The following is a 19,487-nucleotide window of genomic DNA, read 5'->3' on the forward strand; positions in this document are numbered from 1 at the left end:
TGAATTCTAGCCTAAGCTTTGGTGTATTCTCGCCACATCAGCACTGCGCTCCACTGAAGCAGCATTCACATGCGGTCTATCCTGGGAATCTCACTTGAAAATAAAGCAAGTCTGAAAAATCACAAAGGAAATTGTGCTTGGAGGAACTCCCTGAATGTTGTCCCGCCTCCAGCTGATGGTGCCAAATGCGAGGCTTTATTGGATTTTATTGCATTGGAGACAGGTGATGTCTGAAGGTGGGAAGGCAAAAGTGACCATAAAGGTCAGGGCCAAGCCAGGATATAGCAACAAAATGATCAGACTCCATTGGAACTCCAAACAGAGAAAGCCAAGCCTTTGGAATGAGTCCTGACAAACTGAAGGCCTCTCTGCTTTGCATTGAAATGGTCCCAGGACACGTTTTCATAATCATAGGAGTTTGCTCTGGGATCCTGGGCCAAAATTCCCCTCCCCCACACACCAGTGCAGTGTGCTATGTGCCAGCTGGCTGCCACTCTCCCATCCAGTGGCAGCTGCATTCAGCGGTGCTTTTGCCCTTAGTTTGTGGGGGGCTTTGAGATCCTTCTGGATGAATGGGGCTATTATTAATTTATTATTATTTGCACTAAGGTACTGCCAAGAGGCCACATCCAGGATTGTGCTAGGTACGGCTCAGCCTTAGGCAGACATGGTCCATCCCCTTACAATATAAAAAAAAAGATTATTTTCCCCCAGCCTCCCCTAAGGAGATTCCACTGTTAAACTTCGTTATTATCCCCAAAGAGTGAAAAAGCCAGAGAAGAATAAACCTTAGCACTCCTAGGAGGAGAATTGCTACTGTGTGAAAGTCAAAGGCTTGTTATTATCATCTGCAAGGACATTCATTAAATCCTCATCTTCCATGACCTACCAACCCTCACACTAACAAAGAGAGAAGCGCTAGGAGGAATAACTGAGACACTTGGCAAATGGACGAGCTCCATTTCCTAATCAAACTCTCTCTTTCTTGTTTTTGAATCAGGGGAGCCAAACGGAAGGAACTTATAACAGGAGCTACCCAGAGAAGAAGAAAGAGAACAAGAATTTTAAAGGGACAATCTCAATTTGCAGCTCATGGGCTGAATCGTTAGACAACGTAAGTCAGACAGTGTAGGGGGAGCACATAGGCACATAAAATGCCGTGCAAGTGCACAGCTAAGTTGGTGCAATTTCCAGGACTGCACAGGCAAATGCAGATGCAACCAATTGCCGTGATTAGTGCACTCAATCACACATAAATCTATGCATGCGTTTGTGTATGATGTCTGAAAATCTAGGCCCATATGGTTAAATAAAATTCCTTATCACTTCCGTAAGATTAGACTATCAAAATCTTAGATTATTAAAACAACTAGAGAGTATCAATAAAACGAAGGATACAAACAACCTAATGTACTCTCCACCATCTATATATGGCATATTTGTTCATTTATTCACACAATAAATACAATTTCCACAGTATGCGTCCGATGAAGTGAGCTGTAGCTCACGAAAGCTTATGCTCAAATAAATTGGTTAGTCTCTAAGGTGCCACAAGTACTCCTTTTTTTTTTTAATAAAAGTCTACTGAACCTTTTTAAAATAACAAGTATACTGAAAACATACATCTGTTCTTGACGGGAAGAGCGTAATTTTGCTTTGCAGTCGTAATGTTTGCAGGAATATACATCCCTAATGGAACGTTCTACCTTTAAAAATAATTGGCCCTTGTGTTCCTCACCCGTATTGTAACTCACAAGAGGAAACGACTCAGACTGGACAGTGACACTTGACACAGCTTCACATTTTCTTTCTCATCACTTTTGTGGTCCAGTTCTCAACCCATAGCTCCATGCTTTTATGGTTGGGTTCCGATTTCTGCGGAATGCTTACAATTTGGAAAAGTGCTGCATTGACGTTTTCATTTTTAGTCTCATGAAAACATTGTGGGTCACATCAGATTTGGTAAAACCCTTTAAAAATGAAACCAACGTTTGGGGCATTACTCCTCCTTGACGATGACCAGGGGCGCTGAAGATTCTGGCAAAGGACACAGTCTAAGGCCTAGGCTACACACGATGTTTGTGCCAGTATAATGGTGGTTTGGGGTGTCATTTTTTACCAAACTAGTTATACCTGTGCATCTCCTAGTGTGGATGCAGTTATACTGATATAAAGCTGTTTTAAACCAGTATAGCTGATTCCATTTCCCATACAGGAACAGCATAGCTGCAGCCAGGTCTACACTACAAACTTTTGCTGTCGGAACTGCGTTGACCAAAGCCCCTCATGTAGATGCAGTTATACCAGCAAAAATGCAGTTTTGCCAGTATAGCTCATTTTGCACAAAGGGGTCAGGGGGCTGTGCTGCTTTAACTAAACTGATATAGATGACAAGGTACAATGTTTGTGTACCCAGAATCACAGGCGCCGACTTCCCCTTTGCCCGGTGGATGCTCAACACCCCCACTGCACCTGGCCCCGCCCCTTCCCCACTTCTTCCTGCCCCATTCCACCCCGTTACCCCAAGTCCCCACCCCTGCTCCTCCTCTTCTCCTCCTCCTCCCCTGAGCATGCCTTGTCCCTGCTCCTCCCCCTCCCTCACGGAAAGTCCAAAGCACTGCCAAACAGCTGTTAAGCGGCGGGAAGCAATGGGAGGGAGGGGGAGGAGCAGGGACATGGTGCGGTCAGGGAAGGCAGAGGCGAGAGGAGGGCAGGGGAAGCTTGGCTGCCGGTGGGTTCTAAGCACCCGCTAATTTTTTCCCATGGGTGCTCCAGCCCCGGAGCACCCATGGAGTCGGTGCCAATGCCCAGAATGTCTAAGAAAGAAAAGTTCAAGAAAACCAGCAACTGATGGGCTAAACAGAAAGTTGAGGGACAATTCACAGAAACCTGATTTTACCCAAGAATCATTCTGGCTGCAATAATTGAGACTGACCCAACTGGGAAGCTACAGGCAGCACATGGCTTTACATTTTATAAAAAAAAGAAGAGAACAATAATACTGAATAACACAAAGAGTGTCCCCTCCTCCGATGCTGCTTTTCAAGAATAAAGCAAGGGTAACATTAAGCTGGAAAGCTTCTGGACAGTGAACGGTATTCGTTTTCCCAAGGGAAGTGGTAGAAGCCCCATCACTTGGGTCAGCTAAAACTAGATAGGACAAAGTGCTGGAAAATATTGTGTAGTAAACAATCCTGTACTGGCCCCCAGGAGATGGGCACCCTGGGAGCCTTTTTGTGCTCTAATTTCAGATTCTAAGAATAACAAAGAACTTTATAAACAAGAATCCAACAGTCCATGTTGATAACTGTGAAGAGTGGGAGGGGAGGGGGGGTGGAATGATGACATGGAGAAGTTATGTTCTGAGGCCAAAAAAATCTGCCCCCAGGATCAGTAATGGATCATGAGTTTGGACACACTGGTTATTTGAAGTCTAGTGTATTGGCTCACTCTTAACCACAGTGCAATGGGAAAAGACAGGGAAGTGAACAGAATACGGGAGACAACTAGAGGGTGGTTCTCGTTTGTAAGTGGCAAAGAACAGTAATTACGATACATGTAAGTCCCATACCACATCCAGTCTCCAGACTAGCATAAACTTTGCTCGCATGCTCTCCCAACAAGAGGGAGTGCTTCTGTGATAGAGTGAACTGGTACTGAAGGTTGTAAGATACTCACTAAACTCCCGGGGGGTAAAATATCCAGGATATGTGAGAATGTGGGGAAAGCCCAGACACCAAGACTGTGTTGAGGGTAAGTGGGACGCTGATCCTGAAAACTTCGATTGTGTTCAGGTTCTTGTATTTCTGCACCGCATTTTCATTTCATACCATTATTGGGGTATGCCCACCTGCTCCCAGACTCTTCCTTCTGCTCCCCGTTCCTAGGCTACTAGCTCTTCCTGAGCCGGGGTCGACTCTTCGTCACTGACTCACTGCTTCCTTGAGCCACCTCAGATGTCCAGGCCTGGATCCCAAGGACCAGACCCGCTTCTGCTGACATGACCCTTTGAATAAAACGACACGGAGAACACTGGACAAAAGTGAAACTGGAGATGCAGCAAAGACAGATGGTAGAGACACATTTACGGCTATGAGCCAAATTCTATAGTCTTAACTGGCCTTTTTCCAGATCGCAGCTCTGTATGCATTCCTCCTTTGACCATTATTCCATGGGTCTCCTTTTAATTGGTTCTTCTGTGTGAGCCCAGATGGGTATGAATGGCAATAATCTTCAGGCCAGTTTACTGGGACACAAGCAGAGTACTAACAAGCAGTATATGCAGTCCCTGGACTTTGGTAATAACCTATATGTAGCTTCACCGTACTGTGCACATACGCAAAGCCCTGTGCAGTGTACAGGCGTAGAGGGATATTCCAAGTATATCACAACTTATTTGTCAGCACTTGGCATTCTAGCCAAAGACCTTCAGGCACAGCTGAGCAAACCCTCCACAACCCTCTGAAACAAAGGGAGGTAACTTCTAAGCACTGTGTAAACGTACCAACAGTGATGGGAGAACAATTACAATTTCAGAGGTTCCTTTAGGAAAAACACCTCATCATTTGGAATCTTACCTAAGGCCTTCTCTACTCGGGGGGTTTGGCCACTGGCATAGTTACACTGCTGTAGCTGTACCAGTGAAAGCCTTCATGTAGATGCACTGCATTGTATAAACCCTGACTTGAACAGGGGCAATTTACCCCAGTTAATGGTTTACCCCAGTTCTCTGCGCTAAGGATTTGCATTGCTGCAGCTACATCAGGGTAACTGCATTGGTAGCTAAAACCAGAATGCAGACAAGGCCTACATCTTCAAATCTGAACCTCTGGGTTGAAATTCACATAAGAACATCTGCTCTCTTAAGATTTCCAGTGCTTTCTGCTTCTGGAGGGATGAGCAGTACAAGAAGAGCTGCCTTTCTTGGAGAGTGCTACATGTCTGTGCCAGAGAGAACCAACAAGAAAAATAAATTTAAAAGGCTAACCAAACATTTTGGAATTTAAGAAAAAAATGGTTCTTGTTTGTTTTAAGGACTGTATGGATGATGGATGTTCCTTATTTTGTTATTAATATGTATTCTTTGTCAAGCATTAACAATGTAAAATCTACTGAGGAAGAGATGGTCTATGGTCCAAAGAGTTTACAATCTGTTTGCTCCAGCAGAGCAGAAACTGCCATTTCTCCAACAGTGCCTTTCCCCCTCGTATTCTGGTGTCTATAATGCTCTTCTTTGGTGGTAAGCTATTTTGAGCAAACCCAGTTTATCACAGCCTTAAGTTTTCTTTGTATCACCATCCATGGGTTGCAAATAGCAAAATTTCTATACCATACACTCTATATTCCTATACCGTAGCTTGTAGGAATAGGTCTCACACAGTGGTGTTGCTTCTCTAGATCCTGTTTTTTGCATCTGTGCGTGTTGTGTGTGGGGGGGGCGGGGGAGGATATATATGCAAAAAGCAAGAGAGAGAGAGAGAGAGATCAGATATGAAAAAGTTAGATGCACAAATTTGCGTGCAATTCCATGTCTAATTTATTCACAGAATTACCCCCAAATAAATATGAAAATTGGGTATTTGTTTTTATGCAAAACACGATTGGCTTTGTCTATGGAAATGCTTGATCTGTGCCACAATTGTGGTAAGCGTGCATGCAAATAGATATGCAATTGTCTGGCTAAATTTTTGACAATCAGGTCTACAGTGTAGAGAGGAGAGAGGAATAGATAAAGATATGGGCACATAGTGATGTGAGCTTGCTTCTGTAATAACATATTGCATGCAGAGGAGTCACCCACAGCAATGCTACTAGCTCCAGTGGTATCCAGCACATTATGTTGTGCTGAACATTATGATGTGGTTATTAGGAAGTTAGCCCATGTCATCCTTTGTACTAAACAGTAAATATTTATACCTACACACACATTATATATATAAGGGGTTTCTTTGGAAGGAGTCAGACAAACAGTAAGTAGGGAAGGATTTGGGAATCCAGACAAGGTGGTTGGGTGAGGGGAAAAAATGATAATCTCTTGCAGTTTTTTAGTCATTTGGACAGGGTTTTTCTTGCAGTGTAGACATACCCTGTGACTTTGGCTGTCATGACCAGTGGCCTCCTATTCAACTATGCAAGCTCTAGCCTACAAAAGTGCTCATGATACTGCGGTCTGGAGTGGTCTGGAGCGTAGAGAAGGCACAAGCAAATGGGATGATAGGTAATAGCGGCCCTGGGACCCAAGCCCATCACTAAGGGAGGGATGGCATGTTCAGAGACCCTACTCAGAAGCCTGCTGTGCCAATAACGGCAATGTGGGTACCGGTCATTCAGAATGATTATTCTAGGTCAGCATAGTGGTGGGGCAGGACTTTTAAGAGCAAATATAAAGAAAAGGGAAGCGAGGATCTAAAGTTGGGGCTAATGAGAGTCTTAGGCTCTTTGCTAAATGGGATACGGGCTAGCAACTGATAGCTCTGGGACCTGAGCCATAAGGAAATGGGATGGCGCCTAGGGATGGCATTGCCAACAATTGCAGTTTAAAGAACAAGAAGTCCTAGTTCCACAGCGAGCTGGATCCCACCACTGCTTCCTTCATTTGTCTTACCCATTCAGCACTTGCTGACACTGAAGAGGAAGCAGGGGTCTGTTCCATGAGATAATCATGCCTCTTCAGAGGGGGACAGATAAACAGAAGGAGGTGAAGGAAAACAGTGATCTCAGTACTCAGATAAAAACCAACCCAACCCCCCAAGGAGAGGTGCATGGAATTTCTGTGCTCTGGGGCCATGGTGATTAGAGAAGAGTGGGGACTGGGAGACAGTTCTTTGGGGTCCAAATTTTGGCCACAAATAAGGATCCCAAGCCCTAGAGAACACAATTAAAACCTGAAAGCAGATAAACAGCAGCTATCTCTATTGATAAGGACTGAATTAAGTTTAGGCATGGAGAACTGGTGCACACTGGCGTGAAGATAGCACCATGCACACTCAGATATCGACATGCATGGAGACATCTGCATGCATGAGAAGATACCTGTGCACCCACCAGGCTGTCAGTGCACCCAAGGGTATTGGTGCAGAGAGAAATGTCAGCATACATGGAAAAATGGGAGCATGCACAGGAATCTCTATATGCACAAGCCTCATTTATACATTCACATATACACTGGGAAAACTTCCCCCTCCCTGTCTGCCCTTGGTGACTTCATCCCATTTGGCTGAGTGCTAGTCTCCACCCAGGGCAGGTCCCACCCGAGCCACCCGGAGACGAAGCTCAGCATTTCGTAGCCTCTCACCCCACCAGGGCATTTTGCCTGTGGTTCAAATTGGCTGTGAAATGCTTTAGGTCATTCTCCAAATGGCCGTGTGTGCCCCTGCTGTGGACACCTGCACTAGAAATGCTGAGCCAGCCATGCAAGCTGCTTGCGCCTCCTGTGACTGATTATGAACTGGGCTATTATTATTCGCTATTATTTGTGGAACACTCAGTGGGGAGCTCAGCGCTCAACATGATTCAAAGGAGGACAAGGGCCCAGCCCTGAGCGATTAGTTTTGGAGTCCGATCTGAGAAGGTCTTCAGTGCATCTTGAGAGCCCTCAACTCCCACTGAGTCCGGTGGGGTCTGAGGGGACTCAGTGTCTTGCTGTGTCAGGCCCAAAGGACCAGGTACTGCTCCTGTTGAAATCAAGGGTAAAACTCCCCCTGGCTTCAGTGGGAGCAGGATATATCCAGAAAAAGGGTGGGAGGCACTTTTTTTCTGAGCTGCTCTAGCGTCTGTGGGATTTGAGTTTTATTCCTCCCCGGGCTGAGATAGCATGTTTATTTGCCTTCCAAACTGTCTGGCTCTCTGATGGCACCAGCAGGCCCATGCTGTGAGCAGGAATGCGGAGACAAGAGCTATATGGGTTATCAAAGGGAAGGAGATTCCTGCTCAGGTGGGAGGGGCTCAGACTTTGCTGCATTGCCTGTCACTCAGCATGGTTCTCAGTAACACCGAGGACAAGCAGGTCAGCCCAGGGGGTTCCCAAGTCTCAGCACAGCCTGAATGAGTTGGCCTCATGCATTTAGGGACAGCTGAGTTGAAGCTGCTGATCCTCTGTTGCAGACAAATACAAAATACATGAGAGTGACAAATGGAAAGGTGATGTGGCTGCTGTTGCATGACATGACATTATTAACCACTGAGACCGGCCAGGTAAGCAATCTTATTGTAGGAGAAGCTAAGGGATGCTGCTAGGAAGGGACCTGCAGCAGGATCAAATGAGCAAGGCAGCATTACTAAGTTACAGCAAGATGACATCAATACAATATGACAGACACCGTAAGTCAAGTGTAACAGCCTGCAGTGGTACAGTAAAGCAGGGTAAGCAGAGTTCGTCCAGAGTGAGAGAGTGAGTGAGAGAGAGAGCTAGTGTAATGTATGCCGGGAGATTGCTGTGTTTGGTCACTAAAAGTAAATAGCTTTCTAGTTTTATCCACCTAGATCTCCTTCAAAGGAACAAATTGCTTTAGAGGGGTAGGAGGTCAGTGATCTAAAGTAGAAATGAAAGGGAAAGATCAGTGCCTTGGAGTCAGGCAAGGACGCAGAAAACTGCACAGATAAAGATGCGGCTGTTCAGTACCATTACAGCCCTGTAATTAGGGTAACATAAACCTCCCGATTTCTTCTCAGATTTAAAGAAACAGGCTGGAGTGAGCTGCATACTTTGGTGGCCTGCATCCCTGGGACATTGCCCCTAGAAACAAGGGGAGCTTGTCTCCACTTACAAATCATAGAGAAGAATCAGCTGATGTCTGACTACTCTGATAGGGTAAATAAGATGGGAGGTATTGGTGCCTGGAAAACTACAAGGGGACAGGGCAGGCATCTTGCTCTCAGGTACAGGGCAATTGGAGTTACCCCTCTCCAGGAATGACTGGCATCAAGAGAAAGGTGTGGTCTAGGGCCCAGCATTATGGCTATCCATTTATGCTGTCATATGAAACAAGCTTTGATTTCTACTGGCCTCCCCAGCATAACTGGCTTTCTAACTTGGCCTTTACCCTATCAAGAACTAGGGCTTCTTACCAACTGGGAGCTGTGTGAGATTTCCAGAAGAACCTGTCCCCAAAGCTTACTGAGAGCACATGGAGGGCATGACTGTACTGTAGTGGGAAAAGAAAAACACCACACATGGGGAAATATTCAAAAACGGGGCCAAATTCTGCAATGTGCTCACCACCTTCAACTCCCACGGGCTTCATAGGGAATGGGGGGCTCAGCATTTTGCAGAATTGGGCCCTTTATTAACAACTTTGCATTGTCCCCTCACATATACATATCATCACCTACAACCCCAAGATGCGTGCATGCCTTGGTATACCAGGCCAATGCTAGCAGAAAGACTCATTAAGAAAGACTAGCCTTGCTTCAGCCATTGTTTGTTTCTTCATACACACATCTGCGAGTCACTCAAATGCCATAAGTTGCCATTGAAAGAAATCAGTGGCCTCAGTGTAATCTCTCAGGCCAGATGAGTGGCTGTTAACATGAGCTGTCACATACGAGCCAACTTCACTAGCCTTCTCCCCTGAAAACTCCATCATCCTGTGAACTTCTGCCTCAGGAACTCCCCATCTATTTTAATAGCTCAATAAAACCCTCTCTTAACTTTCTTGCCTCAGATTCTCCCCATTTCTTTTCTCTGTACATATATTATTTTAATGCTATAAACAACGTGTTGAGATACATTTTTGAGAAAGTCACTATGAAAAATTAGGTGACCTGTACTGTATGGCAGTGCTGTACTGTAGCTTATTGTATTTTTGGCTGCAGGCTCTTCTGCCTTTGTTTTGGTCTTTCGAATCGATGGGTTTTGCCTCAAACCACAACCTCCAAGAGCTAAATTTCTAACATCCCACTAGATCATCCAGATGGAATCAAACACTAGGCCAGGTCTACACTAGGAGCGCTACGCAGATAGTGCTGTGCTGGTGTATTCTACTGGCAAAGCGCTCCTAGGGTGGACATGGTTTATTCTGGCAAAACTGCGCTTTTGCCAATATAATTTATCTCAGGTATACTGAAAACAAAGCTGCTTTGCCAATATGACTGCATCTATACAAGGGACTTTTACTGGCTATGTTGGTCACGGGTCATGCTTCTTCAGACCCCTGTTGGACATAAGTATGCCAGCAGAAGTTTGTGGTGTAGACCTGGCCTAACTGTTAAAGATAAAATGATAGCTTCAAAACAATTCAGCCACTCAAGAATCCCCAATGCAAACAAGTGCTTAGACACAGGGCCTGGAAACAGCTGGCACACACCTATATACCGGACTGGCACCTCTCTGAAGGGACTATCTTGTTCTCCAGATTTTTCATTTGTTTAAAAAAGCTAGTCTCTAGCTAATATGGTTGTGGAGAAAACCTCCAAAATATGAACGTAGGCGATGTCTACACTCCGGATGCTACAGCAGCACAGCTCCAAGTCCTGTCTACATGAGTCTGCAGAGAACTTGGAACAATAGCATTGAGAGGTGTGAGCTGTCCCATTCTTTTCGCTGAGAGGTTAGCTCAGATGCTCCTTGGTGAGCATTTAACTACCAGTATTTTTGACTGCAGTGTTGTTGTAGCTGTGTTGGTCCTAAGATATGAGAGAGACAGGTGGGTGAGGTAAGTAATGTCTTTTACAGGACCAACTTCTGTTGGTGAAAGAGCCAAGCTTTCAAGCTTACATAGAGTTCCTCTTCAGCTCTGAGAAAGGTCCTTAGAGTGTCACACCTAAATACAAGATGGGACAGATTGTTTAGCCTAAGGAGTTAACATGTTGTAAGAGACCATTTAAGGTGAAGTGGGTGAGTAGTTAACACCTTCTGCATTCATACGAAAAAGAGGGTTAGTGGGTTACAGATTGTTGTAATGAGCCATAAATCTAGCTTCTTTATTAAGTCCATGATTTTTAGGGCTTGTCTCCACTTGAAAACCAAAGTGGTACAGCTACACCGCTATAGCATTTCAGAGTAGGTACTCCTTACAGCAACCGAAGGGATTCTTCTGTTGGCGTAGGTAATCCACCTCCAGAGAGGCAGTAGCTAGGTCAACAGAAAAATTCTTCTGTCAATCTAGTGCTGTCTACACTGGGGATTAGGTCGGTTTAACTATGAAGCTCAGTGGTATGGATTTTTAACTCCGCTGAGCAATGTAGCTGAGTTGACCTAACTTTTTAATGTAGACCAGGCCTTAGTGTCTAACAAAGTTGTGAATTTAAGTTCCCAGGCTCATCTTTTGAAGGTGTTGTGCGGGTTTCCGTTGAGAACAAGGACCAAGAGGTCAGATATGGAGTGATTGTTTTGTGAAAAGTGTTTGCCCTGAGTGACACAGTGTTATCATTTTTCAGCATGAGTTCATTCGAGAGGGCAGTGATTGTCTTGTTTCACCCACAAAGTTGTTATTGGGGCATTTAGTGCACTGGATGAGGTACACTACATGTTGTAATAGGCATGTGTAGGACCCATGGATTTTGGAAGGTGTATTGCAAGTTGTATTAAGCATCATACAGGTCAGTGGAGATGTGTCTGCAGATTTTGAATCTATTGTGGCAGGGTCTGGTGGTGCTTTGAATTGGTGGTGTAACACTGGCAGACCAGGTTCCAGCTCAGGCTAAAGGCCCAGGGGGCCTCACTGAACACTGAGCAGGAAACCAGTCTGGCTCACGTGTGGGTTAGTATAGTTAAAATAGATATGAGTGTTGTTAGAATGTGTTTAGACTTTATGGAATGCTCGTAGGATGCTGCATGTATTAATCCTACTTATAATATCTGTATCCATTGGTTGAAAGTTATATTGAGTGTTTGCATTGTAAACCTCCATAATTATGTAACTCAGAAGTTCTCGAACTGTGGTCCGTGGATCACCAGTGGTCCGCGAGCTGCATTCAGGTGGTCCGCGGATAGTTCTCTCTAAGGTGCAGAGCCGTACATGACAGAATGAAGGGCCACCCACCTAATTAATGGAGTTGCGCAGGCATGCCTGGACCCTGGGAAGATGCACATGTAAGGTGAGGTGGTGGCCTTGGGGGAAATAGGGGGTAGGCGAGAGGGGGCAGTGGGGTGAGAAGAGAGGGTGGGGGGAATTTGGGATGTGCAGGGCTGCGGCGGCCAGAGAAAGAGGTGACTTTCCCCAGCTCCAGGACTGTGGCTGCCAGGGAGATATGGCCCTCCTTCCCAGCCTCAGCTCTGTGGCTGCTGTGGTGGGGGAGAGACGCCGCTCCTTCCCAGCCCCAGCTCGGGGGCTGCTGCAGTGGGGGAGACCCCCCCCTTCTTCCCAGCGTCAGCTCGGGGGCTTCCACAGCAGGGGAGAGAAGGAGAGACACCCCTCCTTCCCAGCCCCAGCTTGGGGACTGCTGCAGCAGGGGAGAGGGCACATCCATCGCATTAGAAAGGTAAGACTACTGATATTAAAATATGAGTTGTGTGCTTTTATTTGTAAAACAAAAAAAATTATTATTAATCTTTTTATATATATAGTGCTTTTATCCAAAGTGCTTTACAATAGTTTGCTAATGATACAAACAACATTTGGAAAGATCATTTAGTGGTCTGCTGAGACGCTCAGCAATTTTCAAGTGGTCTGTGGGGAAAAAAAAGTTTGAGAACCACTTATGTAACCCACCACACAGGAAAAGAAGTGTTAATTAAGTGCTCATCCTGCACACAAGATGGTCCATTGAAGGCAAATGAGGCATTGTGTAGCATCAAAGGACAGAGACCTTATTGGCTGCATTCCTAACTCCCTCCAGGAAGGGGAGGCCTGTGCATGAACTCATACCCTCAGCTTGCATTCTGAGGTTGAGGGGATAAAAATCCCTGACAAGGAGAAACTGGAATCTTTATGCTGTCTGGACTCTGAGGGGCAAAGTTTCCTAAACGTAAGCAAGAGGTTATATGCTGCTGGCATGGGTTAGCCATAAAGAACAATAGAGCTGCTTATTAGAGAAGCTTATATTATCTTTTTAAATCTGAAAGTGCAATTCATTTGTGTGTGTGTTTCCTGTTTTAACCTTCTAGATAACTCTCTTATCTCTTTTCCTAGTTAATACATCTTTAGTTAGTTTACTACAGAAGTTGTTACAGGAGTTGTCTTTGGTTTGAGATCTGAGTACAAATGACCTGGGGTATGTGACTGGTCCTTTGGGACTGGGAGTAACCTGAATATTGCTGTGATTTTTGGTGTAAGGTGATCATCTATCACATAGTCCAGCTTGCCTGGGTGGCAAGATAGTCTGGGATGCCCAAGAGAACTGTCTGTGACTCCATGGTAAGACTGTTCTAGTGCTTTAGGAGTTCACACTTGTTTCTGGGTTGGTCAAATCTAATTAAAGAACATACCACCAGCTTGGGGTGTCTGCCCTGCTTTTTGACAGTCTGTCCTGAGGTTGGCACTCTCGGTTGTGAGCCACTCCAGACAGCGCGGCAGGTGGGTCCTGGTCTGTGGGGAGCTTGCTTCTGATGATGAGCTTGGCAAGGCTGGGGGGTTGTTTAAAGGCCAGAAAAGGGTGCTTGGCAAAGATTTCTTTCAGGATGTGTTCCCCATCATGTATGGATTATAATTGTTTAATGCTAACCTCTAAGGGTTCCAATGTGGGGTGGTAGGTGACAACGATGGGTGTGCAGTGGGAGATTTTTTTTTCCTTTATAGAAGCAAGTCATCTCAGGGTATTGAGGGCCTGTTCCATGAAGAGATTTACTTCTCTGGTGGAATGTCTTAGGTGAAAGCGGTTTCAAGTGTGTTAAAATGTATATCCTGGACTTTCTCCTCAGAGCATAGTCTGTGGTATCTGAATGTCTGGCTGTAGATAACAGATTTCTTGGTGTGTTTGGAATGGTTACTGGATCTGTGAAGATAAGTGTGGTGATCTGTGGGTTTCTTGTAAATTGTTGTCTGTAGGGTTCCATTGTTGAAGCTGATTGTGGTACCCAGGAGGTTGATGCTGGTGTGGGAGAGAGGTTGATGAATGGGTGGTGGTTGTTGAAGTTGTAGAAATCTATGAGGGAATATAGGTCATGTGTCCAGATGATGAAAATGTCATTGATATATCTTAGGCATATCACTGGTTTCATGGTATATTTGTTTAGAAATACTTTCTCCAGGTGACTCATGAAGAGGTTGGCATATTGGGGAGACATCCTAGTATCCATGGCTGTTCCCATGGTTTGGGCAAAGTGTTTGTTGTTGAATGTAAAATTGTTTATGGGTGAGGATGAAATGGATGAGTTTGGCAATGTGTTTGGGGTGGATATCTAAGTGTTGTCCATTGTCTTGTAGATATTTGAGGCAGGCAGCTAGGCCGCCATTGTGAGGGATGTTGGTGTATAGGGAGGTGCCATGGTGCCAAGGATGGTGTTCTGAGGAAGGTTGTTAATATTGAAGATTTTCTGGAGGAAGTTGATTGTATCCTGCAGGAAACTGGCCTTTTGTGTGGTAAGTGGTTTGAGGATGGTTTCTATGAGTCCCAGTATTCTTCAGTAAGAGTTCCATGGTCAGATATGATGGTTCTGCCTGGGTTCCCTTTTTTAAGAATCTAGGAAAGTCCCTGAGTGAATTGTGATGTGGTGTCTTTGAGTTCTTTATAGTAGGTGGTGTCAGAGAATTGTCTGTTGGCCTCCTTGACCTAGTCATCAAAGTTGAAGACCACAATGGTGTCCCCTTTATCTGCTGGTTTGATCACTATCTGGTGCTTGGATTGTACAGCAGTCTTCTAAGTGGTGGCAAGATTGTGGTGGATGTGATGTTTGTTAAGGATTTTCACACTCATTTTTTTTCCTGAAGCAATCAATATAACGAGGAGGTGTGTGGTTTTGTCCACTGTGATGTGTCCAGACAGAGGATTGTTTTTTTCTTATGACTACTAGTAAGGCCATGATGGTAGTTGTAGGTGGTGTGTCTCTGTTGTGAAAGAATTCTTTTCAGTGGAGTAGGCAAGATAATTCTTCTATATCTCCACATTAGTATGGTATCAGGTTCTGTGGTGAGGCAGAAGTTCAGTCCCTGGGAGAGTACAGATAATTCAGTTCTGGTTAGTGGTGGTCTTGATAAGTTGATGATGTTGGGGTGCCATTTAGTGTCCGTGTGATGGATCCTGGTGTCATGGTTTCTTCCGGAGGTGGTATTCTGTGGGTTGCAGAGTTGTAGTTGGTTCCACTTCATATTTTTGTGTTAGATGCCTGTCATCAGTTTTTTTTAATAGTTTTTTTGGGTTTCTTGCATGATCTGCAGGTAGGTTTCCTGATTTTTTCCTTCCAGTGTGTGGGAGTACGTAATGATTTCTTGTTTACAGTGGTCCCTTATGGAGTATGTGAGGTGCAGGAGATGGTTCCTCAATTTTTCTGAAGTCCCCACAACACACCTTTCAAGATTTATGGGTCCTACTCCTGCATGTCACAACATGTGGTGTTCCTCATCCAGATCCCTAAATGCCCCAATAACCGCCATGTGCGTGAAACCTGACAATCACTATGTTCTCAAATGAACTCACACAGAAAAATTATAAAAGACAAAACCACCATATCACCCATGGTGAACACTTTTCAGAAAATGATCACTCCATATCTGACCTCTCAGTCCTCCTCCTCAACGGAAACCTGAACAATACTTCAAAAGATGAGCCTGGGAATTTAAATTCATAACTTGTTAGACTCTAAAAATCATGGGCTTCATAAAGACACTGGATTTATGGCTCATTAACAATGATCTATAACCCACTAACCCTCTTTTTTACTACGACTGCAGAGGTGCTAAATGCCCATGTCAGCTTGGATGGTCTCTTACAACATGCTAAACCCTTATGTTATGCAATTTGTTCCAACTTGTATTTAGCTGTGACACTCTGAGGGCCATTTCCAGACCAGAAGAGCTCTGCGCAGCTTGAAAGCTTGTCTCTTCTACCAACAGAAGTTGGCCCAATAAAAGATATTATCTTACCCATCTTGTCTCTATAACTTTGTTGACTGTTTCATTCTTCATCTATAGAGGAGATCGAGGATCACAGACTTGGACAATTTATTGGATCAGCGGGATGGGGAGGGGGACGACAGGAAGGTGGTGGTACTCTTGTTCACCAGTAGGTGGCATTTGAACTAGCTCCATCCCTTTGTTTTTCCGATGCAGGAAGAAAAGCCGGAGCCCAGCTCAAGATGTCTAGCAGAGCCCATGGGCATTAACCCACCAAGGGGGAGCCAAGAGAACATATAGTATTATAATATGGACATCTGCATTTGAATGTCCCTGCATTTCACTGCATGCTGACTCAATGATTACAACATTTTCTATTTTACAAGTATTAGAAGCATCTGAGATATGAAACCAAAGCCAGAGAGTTCACACAGAATTTTGGGTGTTTCCCACTCAACTGATTTCCACTGGCTCTCTTCTTTATGTCGCACATTTGGCCTTCGGTAGGGCAACAGTATATATAAACTCTGTGTCCTCTCCTGACCAGTGGCCTAATGACATTAGTTGCTCTCTGTGTCCTGCTGTTTTGAAAGGGCATTTGCAGCCTTTTCCTGTCACACTTTAGATTGGTAATATTATACCCAGCCTCTCTGGGCCAAGCATCACATTGTAGCAGCTGGCTATAAAGCTGGTTAAACTCTTGGAGATCACACTGGTTATAATCCATGATTCACACAGACACATACAACTGTGAAAGAGGAAGACGCTCTGAATATTTTTTTTACCTTAAAATTCAGTGGGCTCCTGGGTCAGTATGGCCTGCAGGACCACTTGGCATGTTCCAAGTAGAGCAAAGAATATATATATATCACTGAATCTTGAGGTATCAGAAATTCGCATGAGATGGACCCAGAGACATAACAGCTTCTTGCCCCTTTGTTTTGGATAAACTAGGAAATTTCACTGCTTTTCAGGAGAAAAAAATCTCTTTACAATACACTACTTATCCTGTTGCCTCTAGTACTTCTTCTATGTCTGCCAGGCATTCCATTATAACACTTCATTTCTCTGGGGTTTACAACTCATTCATAACAAACTGGTTTTGCCTGAAGCATGGATAAAAGGGAAAAGTTTGTTTTTAATTAACAAAACATTTTGTTTTATACATGAGTTTGGCTGTGCTTTCTTCAGTTACATAAATGCACAAACAAGAGGTCTGACCACTGTCAACTACTTTTCTTTCCTTGTATAACTCAAATGTTTTTATTTAAAAAAGAGACGTGGCAACCAATTAGCTTGTAATGTTGTTGTATAACCACTCAACATACATAATAAGTATATATAATACCACATTATATATGATTAACTCTTTTGCCTCAACATGACATGCAAATGGCAGATTCTAAACCCCAGGAGTTGAGTATTTTTAATGCAGTCATGTGGTTTATTTCTAAGGGGAGGAAAACAACAATCATAACTATAATAACTGGCTCTTCTCTACTGCTCTCCATCTGAAGATCTCAAAGCACTTTGCAAACTTTCGTTAATTAATTCTCATACTGATCCTGTGAGTAGGGAAGTATAATTATTCCCATGTTACAGGTGGAAAAAATGAGGCACAGAACAGTAAATGACTTGTCCAGAATCACAGCTTTAATCACTTGCAGAGCTGGGAATGCAGAAGCTCTGACTCCCAGTCATGTAATCTAATGCATACTTCCTCATTCAGGAATCAATCCAGCTCTCATTCAAATCAATGGAAAGACTTCACGTGGAGAGATTTAACTTAAAAAGAAATCCACTCAGCATATGCTTTATCTAGCTTTCCTTCTATGGATTCTTCTATGCATTTACACCAGAACACTAGTTATGTATTAGATGTCCTTAAGGGCTAGAAGTTTAAAAAATGTAGATATCTGTGTTATAGCTCATGTCTGATCAATCATGCTAACTGTACACTTTCATGTTTAAAAAAAAAAATCACACACACACACACACACATACACACACACACAGTGTTAAATATAAAACTATGGTCTGGCTTTAAATCAACAAATTGAGGGAAATTCAGATGCAAGGTTGAAACTATAATTAACTTATTCTTTGTGTCTAGGTATTGGAGCATACATAGAATATAAAAATCATACTTGGACTCGGTTCCCACTGTTGTGCATCAAATTCCTTCGTAAATCACATGTAACTTGTGAAGGCTTCCAGCACTGCTCTCCTCACTGGCCACGCTTGCCCTGTGCTGTCAGTCTGTATATATAGGATTTAGGGGTAGCACAGTCCAGTTCATAGAGCACAGGACTAGGAGCTGAGAGGCCTGAGTCTGTCAGCAACTCTCCATGTGACCTTGAATTTCAATTTTCCTCTGTGGGTCTCTTCCCATCTTTAAAATGAGGACATCCCTTCCTTTGTGAAACCCTTTGAGATCTATGCATGAAAAGTGCTACAGAAGTGCCAACCATTATTATGCTCTCTCAGACAGAAGTGGCTCCGTCCTGCTCCCTGCCCAGCTGCCAGGGAGAGTGGCCGAATGTGTGTGTGGGGAGGCGCAGGGAGAGAAGGACAGAGTGCTGTGGCCCCAGGCTGGGCACAGGGCGGGAGGGGTCACTGGGCAGGGGAGGCGCATGGGGTGGTCATGTGTCCTCCCCTTTAGCTTGCTTGTGCCCCCCCAGTATGGAGAGTCACCAGTCATCTATGCTACCCACCACCTCTTTATTGGTGTGTTGACATAGTTTTTTGTTTGTAGACCACTCAGACTAACTTGTACTATTTTGTAAAATGACCATTGCCAAATCCTTCTTTTTCTTGATTTTAGTACATGGAATAGTGCCTAAAGCATGTGCTCTACAGAGAGCTAAACAGTGGTGGGAAATAGTCCTTCCTTTGAAACAGCAGTGTGAAGACAAAGTTCAACAGCTACAAATTTTTATTGTTGATGGCCTCAAACAACAATAAATTTATATTAATCCATTTAGAGAAATACAACCATGATGCACTCCACCTAGATCAGTACATATCCCTTATTTGCATAATCAGCTTTATGCACATAAGTATCATATGGTCTCATCTGAGCACTTTGATAGGATTTGGGGATCTGGGCCCAATAGTTTGCATGTGCTGCTATTCTGATCAATTTCACATCGGTTAATTTAGCTGCCTGCACTGCCAGGCAGTGCTTTTCCCCCCTTGTAATCCTTGTGGCTATGTGAAGTTGGAATGTTCATGAGATTTTGGTCCAGTGATAAATTATTTCTGAAAGAGCTTTTAGTATGGGCAGCAAAATGTAAGCCAGAAAACTGTGCCTGCAACATGAAACTATTCACTGACAGAGAGAACACCACACATGCAATGCAGCACTGAGTTAGTGGCGACCTTTCAGTCCTCTTCATTCTTCACTTTGGGTCACTATGTACTCTGGTTATTGAGTGTATTCAGGGGCTAGTCACATGCCTATGAACATTGCTGAGGCCCCGTGCAAGCAATTCTAATGACGATGTGCCTTTATATGCCAACAAGGTGCAACCCTCAGGCTCCTGGCACACTGCCAAT

This window comes from Eretmochelys imbricata, chromosome 8, assembly GCF_965152235.1.
Source record: "Eretmochelys imbricata isolate rEreImb1 chromosome 8, rEreImb1.hap1, whole genome shotgun sequence".
Taxonomy (NCBI): domain Eukaryota; kingdom Metazoa; phylum Chordata; order Testudines; family Cheloniidae; genus Eretmochelys; species Eretmochelys imbricata.